The following is a 15,085-nucleotide window of genomic DNA, read 5'->3' as shown; positions in this document are numbered from 1 at the left end:
TTATTTTGCCTCTTTTTATAACGTTTTAATATTTCAAAAGAGACAAGACAGAGAGTCGGAATGTAAGACGCGCGCAAAGGGTTGCACGCACGCGTGCAATCACTCTTTCCGCAATGGCGATAACTCGATAAATTTATAATCCGCGGTTGTGCCCTTCCGACAACGCTGGAGCAACGATTCATAATGGGGCCACCGCACGCGAATCATGTATCATTCTAATTGATTCTAAGGCACATAGGCAGACAGGGGAGAGACAGATACAGAGCCCCTCGACGGGCTCGCTCGAATGAATATTCATCCTACAAAATCGCGAAGGAATGTTTCCGGGGTGTTCCACATCTGTTTCTGATAAACGGATGCCGCCGTTACGCCGGTGGAATTCATTTGTTCCTCTAATGGCAGGAAGCGCGAGTTGAAAACGATGAGTGGAATGACCAGGTCTTGGGAATTTATGAGTCCGTCGCCTCCTCTGCCCGAGTTTCTCCGAATTCTATCACTTTAAGTCGAGAGAAGAAATCACGGCTGCCTTACAAAAATAACGTTGATTATTGATTAATTATAATTATCTCGTATGCGTATCTCTCGAGAAGTTGTGCCAATAAAATGCCGTGCCAAAAGTCTTTTATCTCAACTCGTGTTTTTTTTTTCTTCTCATTTTTCGGTCTCATTCTTCTCTTCGAAGCATTTCGGTCGACGAGAACGAAGCGGAAAAGAGGTCGAGCCGGACTGGAACCAAGGCGATATAAGATGCAAGCTAGCTTCTCTCCCTTTTCATTTTTCTCTTTCGCGTCTCATCCCCAATATCATACAACCATGAAACTCACTCGTCATTGACGGTATCGCAGAGTTTTGCAATTGTAGTGTTTCTCTCGTGCACCCTATCCAACGAAGAAGGGCGACAAATAATTCGCGTTCCTTCATCGTGTCCGAAGTTTCGGGGAATTGAACCTGGCCCATCGATACAATCCTCGATACGGAAGTGATAGAGAAAGAGGAGAGAGACGGATAGAGCTAGGGTAGTAGACGAGAGTAGGGCAGAACTTTCATCCCGTAAACGCGAGCTGTTGCCGGAAGTGTAGTCATTCAGCCGTGCGCAACCGATATAATTCTATAGGGAATATTTTCTGACCAACTGCGTTTCCTTTAACCGGTATAAACTGTATACGCGAAATTAAGAAAACTCGTAGAAAGTCAATCCAAGCGTAGATGCAATATTTGCCAGAGAGTGATACAATGTTATAGAAAATATAGATTCTATTTAATTTTTCAAAAATACATAACTAATTTTTTTCAATCGTTTTTTATAAATTACTGACGATCCAAATATAATAATTTTTAGAGAGAGAGAGAGAGAGAGAGAGAGAGAGAGAGAGAGAGAGAGAGAGAGAGAGAGAGAGAGAGAGAGAAAGAGAGAGAGAGAGAGAGAGAGAGAGAGAGGGAGGGAAATTCATTATATAAATAAATATGTCACTATAAGGAATAATTTGGCGAAATCGATCGTTTGGAACAACGGGGCGATGCGAAATCGCCGGATGTCTTGCGAGTATCGGGTATTCATCGGCGATAGTCGTTATCTCTAATCACTTAGTGTACGATGTACGCGAGCGCTATACGGTCGGTGAGCGGAGCGAGCGATAGCCGTAAAGGTACTTTAATTAGGACATGTCTGTCGGCCGAACAACATTCTGTCGGTTATGGAGCATTGGAAACTTCTGAGCCGGAACTCACCGCGACACCGATTCAGACATTCACGTATTACTCTGTTTACGAATAAACATGTTCGTTGACGAATTAAGCTTCGTATGTTGATTAAGAAACCAATGATGTATTTTGTGCTATCAAGATGTGCTATTTATTCCACACAGATCTCTTTATCTATTTTTATTCTATTTTTATTCTATTCTTATTAGAGTAGTCTAAGGTGCAATCGCATATCTGAAAATAACAAAAAGCGAGTGATTTCAAATAAGGCCATTAAAACTTAACGAATCAAACGAACTTAAAATATCTAAAATATTTAAAAACGTATAAATTATTTTATTTAATATTTTTGGTTTCATGATTAGTTTTTATTCCAGGATCAACGATTGCTCTTTAATGTTTGTTTTTTTTATTTATATTTTTTAAACAAATTCAGCAAAATTGTTTCTTTTAATTTGCAGAAGGGAGGGGGGTTTAACCCTCCCCCCCCGGATCCGCCAGTGTATATATATATATATATTATATAGATATAAAAAATTTCTCACCTAATTATTTTCATGCAACGAAATTATCTCATTATTCGTCCTATGTCTGACTTAATCTATACTTAACTCCTTGAATGCGTAATGAGTATAATTTACAATGTATCTTATACATACATATTGTATATATTATATAGATATAAAGAATTTCGCCTAATTATTTTCGTGCAACGAAATTATCATCATTTCGTCCTATGTCTGACTTAATCTATACTTAACTCCTTGAATGCGTAAATGAATATAATTTCCAGTGTATCTTATACTTTTATATATATATAAATATATATATATATATAATATATATAATTAATATATATATTAATATATAATATATAATATATAATAAATAGGGTTGGAGGGTTGGATAATATATATTATATAGATATTATATAGATATAATATATATTATATATATTATATAGATATATAAAGAATTTCACCTAATTATTTTCGTGCAATGAAATTATCTCATCATTTCGTCCTATGTCTGACTTAATCTATACTTAACTCCTTGAATGCGTAATGAGTGTAATTTACAGTGTATCGTATACTTATATATATACACTAGCGGATCCTGGCGTCGATAGCTCTTTAATGTTTGTTTTTCTTTGTTTATATTTTTTAAACAAATTCAGCAAAACTGTTTCTTTTAATTTGCAAGGGGGGGGTTAGCCCCCTCACCCCCACCCCAAGGATCCGCCAGTGTACACACATATATGAAGAGCTCGGAAAACTTCGATTACGAGACACGCGATTAACTCTCGCATATTTTTTTTCTTAACTTAATTAATACTGAATAATACTGAAAATGTCAATTGTGTTTGAATTACAAACAATTAAAATTATACAAATAATAAAACTTAATTTTTCGATAAACTTTTAGTAAGCTCTCTTTTAATAGAATCTTCGTTCTTAGAATTTATAGTTTAGTCACACAATAATAAGTTGATTTTTGAAAGTAAACAGAGTGTTTAATATCAGTTTATAAACAATGAACACGATAAAATAGCATCAGAGTCAGCTGTTTTGTCAACGCTACCGTATCGAGTATCTGTCGTTGAAAACATCTCGTTGTAAAGTCAAGTCTGGAAGATGAGTAGCTCCCACAGCCAACATCTCTCAAAAGCGAGTGGCGCGACTAAATTGAACAGATGCTTCGGTGTTAGATGTTAGATAAGGTAAAAAGAAACTATTTACGAGCACAGTTTAGTAATCGTTCCCTCCTCCCTTTCTCCCACTCGTGCTCTCTCTCTCTCTATCTCTATCTCAATCTTGCTTCTTTATAGCCTCCCACTTTCTCATGTTTTCCCTTTTTGGCGAAAAAATCGCCAATTGATGAATTTGCAAAAAAATTAAGTGCTATACCTATGAAACAAGAGAAAACGCGAAAAAGGACGTGTTAAACTAGATAAATATAATTTTATATTGAGAATATTGTCCATGTATCTCGCGAGATAAATCTCTTTTATATTATAGAGCTGCGAGATAAATGACTCGTCTTTAAAATTATGATTAAATGTTATTTTCTAATGCTTAATTTTAAACACGATGCTAAACCAAATCAAATCAAAAAACCAAATCAAACCAAAAAATATTTTTAAATATATATTTTTAATTTAAACCAAATTAAACAAAAAAATATTAAAATACAAAATCGCCAACTGACAATCGAAAGGACTCTTAAACCTTCAACGCAAGATATTGTTACTAATAAGAATAATAAGAAAGAATTACAACAAAATCCATAGAAGATAAATTTATTATACGTGATTATATGTGGTCAAAAAATTTGCGGGTTTTGAGTTTATTAATCTGTACATGTGCTAGGCGCGAATTATATATATGTTTCAACTTTATTAATTATTATAATGAAAGTTTTTATTATACAATACATTAATTTAACCAAAATGAGACCGTGATATTTTTGTCCTAAAAATTTTTGCGCGATTTAAGCAAGAAAAACATAATGCACGATTAAGTATCTTGCACGCGCGCGATTCATTTTTCGTCCTCATCGACGACCGAGATAGAAGAAACGGCTCGGCTCCATGTGCCACCCGTTACGAGCGTCCCGGTTTTATGAAAATACGCGGCTGGTGCCGAGCCCGATCATAACTTTATCAATAAATATGCTTCGCATTTGACCGCGCATCTTTAGGCTACGGTTCAATCGATCTCGCTGCAGTCGATCCGCCTTATGCGAAACCTCGCTGTGGAATCTCGATTGCAGCGAATTTCTTTTCGTGTGTATGTTTCATAAGACGTCTAAAGTATCATTTCCTCGCGAATATATTTCGAAAGCAGATATCGAGAAAAATGAATTTTGAACGCCGGTTTAAAATCACTTGTCTATCTAACAATAAGAGAATTCTTTGTTTTTAAAGTATCGAATCCGCTTCTATCTTACGAAATTTCAAGAAAAAAAAACAATAAAACAAGTTGGAAAATTTTCAAAATATATTTTTGTTTCATTATCGTATATTTCTATTACTTTTAATGTTTTTTTGAATATATAAAGAATTGCATTAAATAATATATTTCCGCCGCGCTTAAAAAAAAATTTGACCTCGAAAAGTCCACTATCTATTTATTTTTTTTGCTGCGGTATTCTTGGCACGGGCGACGCGAGTAAATTCTCTGCAAGAGGCGTAATCGACACACGGATGCTAGCGATAAATCAAGAAGATAGATTTTTTTGGTACTACTAGCGCGCACTCGGGCCCGACGTTACCTGTAGGATCCAGAATCCTCCGAGCGCGCAAGAGCAATTCTCTCTTAACATAGAGGAGTTTCCGCAGAAATTGAATATCTAGGGCAAGGAAACTTTTGTCTGAGCGTAAGAGGAGATTTTGCCCCGCGCGCATATTTCCGCGAGCGTGTCTACTTTATAAATCCTCGCGCCGAGAGAGAGATAGAGAGAGAGCCTGGAACGACGATACATATAACTCTATTCAGGCGCGAGTTTACCTGTGCGCGTCGACGTGACGGAAAAGGAAGATACTTTGTCGTTTGATCCAGCAACACGATATCGCCCGTGTACTTCCGCTCTAAATAGCACCGGTGAGTGGGGAGGATCGGAATATGCCATACAACGGCGAGAAATCGACCGCTATGAAGCGCATTAATTGCCACCGATCTGACAACATTCTCCTGTTGAGGGCTGCACAAAGCGTACCTTAAGAGAACAACCTAGATCGCCCTTCATCAATTCGAACAATATCGTCGCAGAGGATCGACCTCGTTTTCTTAGCGCGCTTCGTATCTTCCACCATTGTGACTTACCCTTTTTCGCGAATATCGTTCGCGCGCGACCTAGCTTTCTGTATTATATTAATCTTGAAGAGAGGAATTTCTATTGCCCCCGTTTAAGAAAATTCTCGATTACGCAATGGAATTTTATTATTTATTAATATCGAGAGATTAAATTGAAAATCGGAATGTCAATATGAAAACATATTAAAGAATCAATTCTTAAGAAAAAAATAGATTGATAGATAGGGTTAAACAGCGACGTTTTCAATGTCCTCCTCCCGATAATAGAGTGCTAATTGATTAAAGAAAATTAAGCAAGTCTCTCGGCGATTTATTTAACGATCGATTATTCGAATAAACCGACATTGCATGTAGAAAAGAATCGTAAAGAGACGCCCGTCAAACGATCACGATATCTCCAGCGAGACACACTCCTCGATCCGCCTGCTATTCGAGCAGCAGAATCAATCACCGGATAACATCTGCGCTCTTAATGTCTACCTTCATCTTCGCGAGAGAATAGCGGGGCGACGCGACGTTTCGTCGATGACACCGCATAAACGGCATTGTCAGTTTTCCCGCCGACAAAGCTGCAATCTATCGGACTCCCAATCATCGTTCTAATAATATAAGTATATTTCTCTGTCGGTCCGCGTTAAATCTCGGAAACGGATAACACAACCGGGCTTTAGGTTAATATCGTTCGCAGCGGTACACATTGTGTGCGGAAACTGACCGATAACGAGCGATCTTAACCCCTGGACCAGGTTGGTCCCTAAAAGAAGAAGACTACCATTTACGCGGGCGGTCAAGAAATCGGGTCCTCGGGGTTTCTCATGCCACGGTCAGATAACATAAATGTCCGGACGAATGAGACCGGGGGTCAGGGCGTTGGTCGGACGATAAATTTGCCCAAATGTGCCGGCTCGTAAGTAGCCGTATCCACTTCTGCCGAATCTCTTTCTTCGTATTGAATGTCGGGAGCTCGTGTGTGCGCGTGTTTTCACGTTTTCTCGATGATGCTCCCCCCTCGGAGAGAGAGAGAAAGACGCGACCGGTAGATCTGAATATATTACGCGACTAAATAATAACAATAAATATCGCTTAACCTATTTTTACGGCTGTTCGATTATGAGAACGTATGCGCGCGGATCGTTATCTTAACGAGGAACTATGGGAAATCTCAAGATTCTAGCGATGTATGTGCGTTAGGAGACAAACGGTGCGTTGCATCGACGACTAAGATTTTCATCTCGCGGAGGAAGCTGCGGAACCGACGACGGGATCGTCGGTGAAATCTCGCTCAGTTGTGAGATAGCGTGTATGATGTCGTCGTTCAATTTGCGCGGAAACGTTTACGTAATATTGTGCGAGAGAGAGAGAGAGAGAGAGAGAGAGAGAGAGAGAGAGAGAGAGAGAACCCCTAGCATTATCAAAATATTTAAATACAAAACACGATGTTCCATTTGCTAAATAAAATATTTTGCGTGGAAATCAAAGCCGCTGGAGCGAGATTTGTTTTCCCACGTAGTTATTAATTTCTATTTCAAGCGTGCGCGATGTTATACACGTCGAGCACTTGATAAGATCGATAAGCGTATATCGTGTGGTCGGGGAGGAAAAAAATACATTTTTTTTGCAGTCGCGACATGTTTCACCGTGGGACAACATGTAGAGAAAAGTTGGTATAGTGGAATATAAGTATTACCATAATACGATAAAGGCATCCGCGTTCGCTATTCCGCGAGCAAAAATGTGTATTCCAAGAATTTAATATTTCAGGAAAAATTATACTTTTAGATGAGAATAGAGGATCGGAGGTCGCACGAATCAGAAATGCAAATTTATTTTAAGCGATACTCTGTGGCGAAAATGTAAATTGATTTCGTGCTACTGCAGGTCTTAGTTCGAAGTATATCGATCCTCTCTTTAATCTTTATTGCTCCTGTACAGACTATAACTACACTTAGAATAATTTTATTACTATCTTCCTGTCAACACGATGTTGCTGATGAAACCAATTTCGTCGACGCTAGAACGTCGCCATTTCATGTAAATTTTGTCGCACGTTTTCATTAAATAGAAAATACTCCAAGTAATCTAAGTAAATAATAAAGCATTTGAATATACATAAGTATTCATCGCGTCAAAATTCGAGAAGTCACATATTATATAATGACAAAAATAATAATAAATTTTTAATTATCTTATATCACATCTCGTAACACACATATACACATTTTCCGCTGTTATAGTTTGACAAACTCCAATTAAAATTATAAACTTTATATTCTCTATTTTATTACAAGCTTTTAATACTTGCGGGGTAACTCGCGGCCATCGATCGCTTCGGTTAAATTAAACAAATGTTTATTTAACTCAAAGAAGTATTAACTTTTTCGTATTTTCGTGAGATTGTGGCCTCGGCGGTCCTTCGATGCGATCCGGAGTGATATCAGCGAAAACCCAAAGCCAGGTTGAGTGAAAGAAATAGAGGATCGGTAAAATTTCCATTTTAAAGCATCCGTCGAATTCGAACGACAGGACGTCCTCACTTGAACGAATTTCAATAATAATTTCCCTCAAATTTTATACCTGGATAGCGATAAAGGGGAACCGCGCCTCCTTCGACATCGGACTCTGCCGAGAAACAAATTGACTTCACTAATGAATGAACTTGTTAATTTGAGTGATCTTCGATCGATCGAAACGACGATCGCGTCGTATTTATTCAGTCGCGAGAGAGTGCAAGGGTAAGAAAGAAAGATACATATTTTGAAGGAATGTCGCGAAAAACGCAGGAATGATGTTGACGATAGCGGAAGAAGAAAGGAGTCGACCAAACGCGAAAGACGATCGCCATAAAGCGTCAATGACAAATGCACCGTCTTATCTATTGCATTAGCCGAGTCGTATATCAAGCAGAACGGTTCCCAATAGGAAAAGAAATTCTTATATACGCGCGTATATCGGGCGGCAACGCGAGGGGAGGATGGTTTCTCGCCGGGGCTAGAGAGAAAGTGCAAAATGTCTGTTGCCCCTTTCGCGCGCAAAGAGGGAGGGAAAGATAAGAAAGTGTACGTACGAACGAAGGAATGACTTCCTATATGTTTCACCTTATTGCAGTCTACGTATAATAAAATTGAAGTATATATATGAAGTGTGCGCCTTCTCACACATACACACACACCTCAGAATACTTTACAGCTTGGCAATAAAACTTTGCGCGATGTACATATATACTTTCAGCGAAGAGACAGAGAGAGAGCAGTGACGAAAATATAAAGTTTATATAATTTAGCGCGTAACAACGTTGTGTCCATCAGCTCCAACAGGGTTAGAGCTTTAATGATTCTGTCGTGTCCGAGATACGAGGTTGGCTCTTTTAACTTGGTACTAACACCCACTCCGAGCGAAGCACACAATCGATCCGACGAAATTTCTTGCGTGAATTTCCCGTGCCAACACTGTCCGCGAATTTAATAACATTCGTGAAACCCGCGCGTACAATAATGCGCGTGTTTGCTTGATAAACACCGATTGCATGGAGCGACGTGCTTCGATAACAGAGACAAAGGATCATGCAGTCGCAGGCTCTTTGTTCCTTTTCCGATAATAATGCACCACGCGCCGTCGTCGTTTTTGCATCTGGCATTTGTATCCGCGATACTTATCGTTGAACTGTCTCGCTGGATAAAGAGCGAAATGGTTTAATCTATATTTTTATTAGAGGATAAACATTATTTTTTCACATCAAAAAATAATCGTATAAGCTTTATTAAAATTTAATAAATTTCTTAATCAAAATACTGCTTGAAACAAAGCGGATATTTTAGTTAATTAATTTAGAATTAATTAATGTGATTATAGATTTATAACTGTTCAAAGAATTAATTTGATATTTAATAAATTTTCACTTTTAATACTTAATTAATAAAATCAAGATATAATAAATGAATGATTCATTGTCGTTGAAATATTGTGTGGGTACCGATTAGAATAAATAGTTATGGATCTGAACTACGCGTTTTGAATCCGGCGAAGACGATGTTATTGAAATTTTGTGAGACGCAAAACAAAAGTTATACGGCTCGTAATACAGAAAATTTTTCGCGCGGACATAAGGCGCGATGATATTTCATCGCCGCGACGCAGGGCATTTAGATTGTCACGTCGTGAACACGTTCTCACCTGGAGTCTGAGTTTTTATTTACGATCGGCCCACGGACGTTTCCAAATGTGGCACTAAAACTTAGAAGAGAATGGCCGCGCGTTTAGCGGTAAACGCGCGCGACTATGGCCCATTGTGTCCACTGGATAGACATTACGGCCGCCTTTACGACGCAACCGGTAATAACGACGACATTCCGCAAGGAAAGTTCCTTCTAAATCGTCGTCGACCAACTTATTAGACACATCATCTGCATGCGAATATATCTATGCACGTATCTACGTCCGGCTGTATCCTGGAGAGACATTTGATCGATACATCACATACAGCGCGACTTCCCTAAAGCGACAATCGATTAAACATGTCTAGAATTCTAGACGTACGTCTCGCATTAGACGGCCAACACGATGGATGAATGGTTCACGTGCTGAACTAGATAAATCTGATTTTATTGAGAATATTGTCCGTGTGTCTCGCGAGATATAAATCTCTTTTATATATTACAGAGCTGCCAGATAAACGACTCGCGTCTTTAAAATTATGATTGAATATTATTTGCAATTTTCTAATGCTTAATTTTAAACACGATGCGAAATCAAACCAAATCAAAAAAACCAAACCAAATTAAACCAAAAAGTTTATTATTTTTCTCCAATTTTATTTCTCTAATTATAAGTAATAAATATCAGAGAAAAATAAAGATTAGATAAAGACGACTTTTGGAAAATCTAAAGTAACAAAATTTGCAAAAATTGAACCAATAAGCATCTCATTTATAAGTATAATTTAAAATATACATAATTTTTAAATTATATATGACAACAAATTTCAAGAATAGGCAAGATGGAAAATGAAGATCGTATTTTTATCAGCTTAATGAAGATGTAATAGATTTATAAATTTAACATTAAAAAATAATCTCTGAATAAAATGCGAAAAAAATACCGAAGTGAGCATTTTTTCCATATGCGAGATGTTCGAATACTCTGAGTAAATCTTGATTAAACTCCAGTCGGACAGAGGTGGAGAATAGCGAAGGATGAAAGATTCTTTTAAGTCGACAGATTTACCTCGTCGCGCGGAGAGATCAGTGAATTCCGAAGCGCCAAGTATTTCAAGTGCTTCGAAAAGTTTCCTCTTTATCTTCCCACATTCTCGGTTGGTCGCTCTCCTCGCTTCGACTCTCTTTTTATCCCCGTCATAGTGCGGCGAGAGAGAAAAAAAAAATTAAAGGAAACGCTCGCTGCAGTGCGGTGAATGCATTACATGTCAGGGTGATCGGCTCGTCGAACGGTGTCGTTGCGAAAATTGCAGAGATTTTCCTCAGGATCAATCGAAGAAAAATTTTATCCCCGTTACGTGACCCACCTATGGCTCGCGATTCTCTTTGTCTATTCATTAATTCCCGAGAGGAGGTCATTTGTGCGCATGGCTCTTTACATATTCTATGAATAAGTGGCAGAAGAACTAGTAAGAGGGAGAGAAAGAAACAGAAAAAGAGTGAAAGATCCGCGACCTCGTTTCAATGAATACGAATGGTAATCCCTTGTTTGTGCACGCAAATCGCCGGCGATTTCAGTTTAATGGAAAGAACAGCAGTGTCGGACAACTTTCGCCTCTTCGCGAAATAATCGACGTGTTTACTAATTGAAAATCCGTATCATCGTTAAACTGATAAAAATACGATTAAATCAATTCTGTCCGATAAGTAAATCTGTCGAACGTGCGAATTCCTACGTGCACATCGTATCTTTCGCGGTGCTTTGCTCTCGTTACATTTTCCTGAAATACTGCGAGATACGTAGTTTTTATTGGTCAGCCGAGAGGTTTACGTACCTCCGTTCTGGCGCATAAATTTCTATTCCCGGTTGAAAGTTCGAGCTTATTTCGCGTGATGGAGAGAAGAGGCGTCAATGGCATTCTGGCGTTACGACTATCTGGGAGGGCAATAAGACCGCCGCGCCGGCTCTCGGCGATTGCTTCATTTCCGTAAAGAGGCAGGCTATCTGTGTTTCCGTTTCCATCGAAACCTGTCAAGACTGCGTATATCGACCGCGTGCTAACCGCCGCGCACTTTTTCACGCCGCAATCGTTTCTCCGGAATCTGACAGCAAGTCACTAACCGCAAATGTATCCCGTGTCGTCGTTTTCGCGACATCACTTCCTTAGCGAAATGAATCAAATAAATCTAAATCGCGAATATAATTGAAAGTTCGACAAAGGCACAATTATATTGTTATTTGAATTTTTCAGCATTCGGAGAGTTGTAAGATTTCTCAAATTTCTAAACGCAGAAAAGTTCAACGCGTTTTCCGCTATAACCCGAATATATAATATCAATAAAATAAATATAATAATATATAATATTAATAAAATAAATATGATACAAAAATATGTAAATGTGTTGGAGTACACGTTCGCTCCGTCCGAAGTACAACGAACAATGAAGACATAATGGCTTTGCAGCGCGTAAAAGAAGTCAGCATCGTTAAATGTGTTAGGCGCATTCTTGCATTAAAAAAGCGCACTCCTCCATTTTAATCTCGATGCCGTCACCGTTCATTTTGATGGGGGAACCGGACGTGGTGGTGTCGGGCCCGTTCTTGTTTATCTTTATTTATCTTCTTCTCGTTCTTCGATTTGATACCCTTCTTTTCCGGCGCTCTGCTCTTCGGCTTCTTCTCCGGATCGAAGTGACGTTTGAGGATAATCATCAGATCTATTTTTTTCTCGTCGACCGTAGGCAGTTTTTCTTTCATCGAATGCTCTAAACCATCTTTCTTTGCGTTAGTCTAGACATCCTGTAGCTCTGAGTACATGGCTTCGGCAAGCAATCGCCGGAGAGAACTAGCGTGTTGACATTCGCGACGATTCATGCGAAACAGAGCACTGAATATCGGCCGCAGTTCTGCGTTCGAATACCATCTTCAATTCGTTGTGTTCTCGAACAAACTCGATCGCTTTTTTCATAGCTGCATCGCTGTCCCCGCTCTCGTTTGCATCTTCGGCCTTAACGTTTTCAATCGAGTACAAGTATTGCGCTATTTGCAACGCCAGCAATGCTCTATCTTGCGCATTGCCCAGATTCATTTCCTTCTTCAGCAACGTGCGTGACAAGGTGCGAAGGGAATAGATACGCGCCATGTTCGCGCATTTCTTTTTGGCGATGTTGAAACTATTCGCGAATCCCTTGACCGTCTGTTTGAACCGATCGAGAAGATCGTACTTCTTCAACGAGTAGGATCGTGGGGATGAACACCTTGCGCGGTTCGTGATAAACCAAAATTACACCGTCCACGGCATTTCCTTTGATAAGCTTAAGCCAGCTCAAGAGAAATCCGTCAGCGCAGACACTTTGCTCTTGGATTTGATTACCTTGATTGGTCTTGCTATTCCTGAGCGCGCGAAATTTGCCGTTGGTTACGACCTTCATGATATGTCGCTTTATGACAGTCGGATTGAGATCCTTGTATGGCATCACGTACTGGGAGTAAGTGGAGTAGATTAGGGGTATACACGGCTATTTGGCAGATTTCATCGATGACTTTCTTGCCAGTGATGTCCCAGCCGACCAGGCGATAATCACCTGGTGCGATGCCTATTATGCCATACGATTTTTTTATCGGATTCACTTCTGTCATTGTTGAGAACACCATCGTTCATGGAATCACTTTCCGATTTGTTTCTTACGTGAGCGAATCGCCACTTATTATCAGTTGCGCGAAATTGCTTATCGCGCGAACGATACTTTTTTCAGCGTAATTGTTAACAGATAACTAATTTTAGATAATAAATTTTTTACATAGATTTTGACAATCTTTTTCAAATTTCTTGCAGTTTGGTTTAATTGGTGTTAATTGGTGTTAATATTGAGGATGGCCCGAAAACGGAGCTGAAATGTGTAATCAATAAATTTATTTCTATCAATAAACAATCAATAAATTTCTTTTCTAACAAAAGAAAAGAAAAAAAGATTTAATATTCCTTTATCGTCACCTCGCGTTCGACTCTTATTAGCTCGATTTATTTTGTTGATATTATATGTATATTCAGATTATAGCGGAAAACGCGTTGAATATCTTGAGAAGCTATTGAAACTTTTCTGCGTTAATTTCTTAACGCAGAATTAATCTTAATTCAAGAAATCTTACAATTCTCCGGACGTTGAAAAATTCAAATAACGATATAAATTGTCGATTTTTGTGCCTTTGTCGAATTTTCAATTATATTCGCATTCGGCTCTTATTAGCTTAATTTAAATTTATTTTGTTGACAATCTTAGAGCCTTTGTTTTTATGTGTGTGTTATTACTTTATTATATATCACTTCTTTTCTTTTCAAGTTATGTCATGAAAAATAAAAAAGAATGCCTATTGTGACTTTGATCTCTTTTTACCGGTTAGTCGGCTTTATTATATCGATAGTCAGAAACGCGTTGATGCTGAAAATACCGTCGCCTATAGCCAGTCATATAGAGCGGATATATTTATAGACGATATAGGCCATGAAAAAAAAAAATCATGACGCGGGAATTTTTTTTAATCACTTCCAGTCAACGGACACGTCGCGTCGCGCAATGCGATGCGACATACTGGAAAAGCAATAGAGCAAACACAACAGTATATCGCGGCAATACCTAACATTTGTGTATAACAAACAACGCACGTAGGCATCGTGTAAAATAAACCAAAGGGGCGCACACGCGAAAAAAATTAAATTTGCTACGCGATATAGCTGCGACTGATCTCTTTTTGCTGGCCGTTTGGTTGATAACAGCGGCTCGCTTAACACGCATATCAAACGCACGCTTCTCGCTATACACGCAGGATTTTCGCCCGTCCGATCGTCCATTCGTACACACAGTATGACAGAGCAAATTAATTAAAACAAATTCAACATCGTGTTGCAAGAGTCTGGTATAACGAGGGAAACGTGCATGAACGGATAAAAGGAGAGAGAAATAATAGACAAATCGCGATGGTTTTAAACATATCAACGAAATCAATGAAAAACGAGTCAGAGAGATCGCGCTATAAAGGAAATTGAATTATTAATTGAGCGAACCGGATAGGACCCAATAAAAATTATTCGAATATCCTCAACCGCGCTCAGTAATTTTCCGACCGAGTTCGTAATGAGTTCGTTTTAATAAGGAACTTCTCGTCCGCTCGCGACATAAAACTCCGAGTGTAAATCCGAGCCTTGTGAATTTCACTTTACTGAACTGCACTTTATATATATACATATATATATATGTATATATAAAATAAAGTGCAGTTCAGTAAAGTAAAATTCACAAGATTCGTATATATATATATATTGCAAAGAAAACAATTAAATAATATAAATTTTGAAATGTGGGGCAGCTTAATATGAAACCAGAGACCATAAAATATAAAATTATAAGAAACCACAGATG

The 15,085-nt window shown here is 38.5% G+C and overlaps 1 protein-coding gene, 1 long non-coding RNA gene and 1 pseudogene across 6 annotated transcripts in view; 1 reads left to right on the top strand and 2 right to left on the bottom strand.

Moving 5' to 3' along the window:
* LOC145940315 (opioid-binding protein/cell adhesion molecule homolog) overlaps positions 1-15,085 on the top strand; it is a 240,318-nt gene that overhangs the window by 97,555 nt on the left and 127,678 nt on the right. The window lies entirely within an intron of this gene.
* The window catches only part of LOC145940323 (uncharacterized), a 211,373-nt gene that overhangs the window by 163,276 nt on the left and 33,012 nt on the right, over positions 1-15,085 (bottom strand). The window lies entirely within an intron of this gene.
* Positions 12,164-13,322, bottom strand: LOC145941090 (maternal protein exuperantia-like; annotated as a pseudogene).

The sequence above is a fragment of the Prenolepis imparis genome, unplaced genomic scaffold (genome assembly GCF_030444845.1).
Source record: "Prenolepis imparis isolate NDT839.2.m4 unplaced genomic scaffold, iyPreImpa1.0 SCAF_9, whole genome shotgun sequence".
NCBI classification, from domain to species: Eukaryota; Metazoa; Arthropoda; class Insecta; order Hymenoptera; family Formicidae; genus Prenolepis; species Prenolepis imparis.
This window is presented reverse-complemented; position numbering and strand designations above follow the sequence as displayed.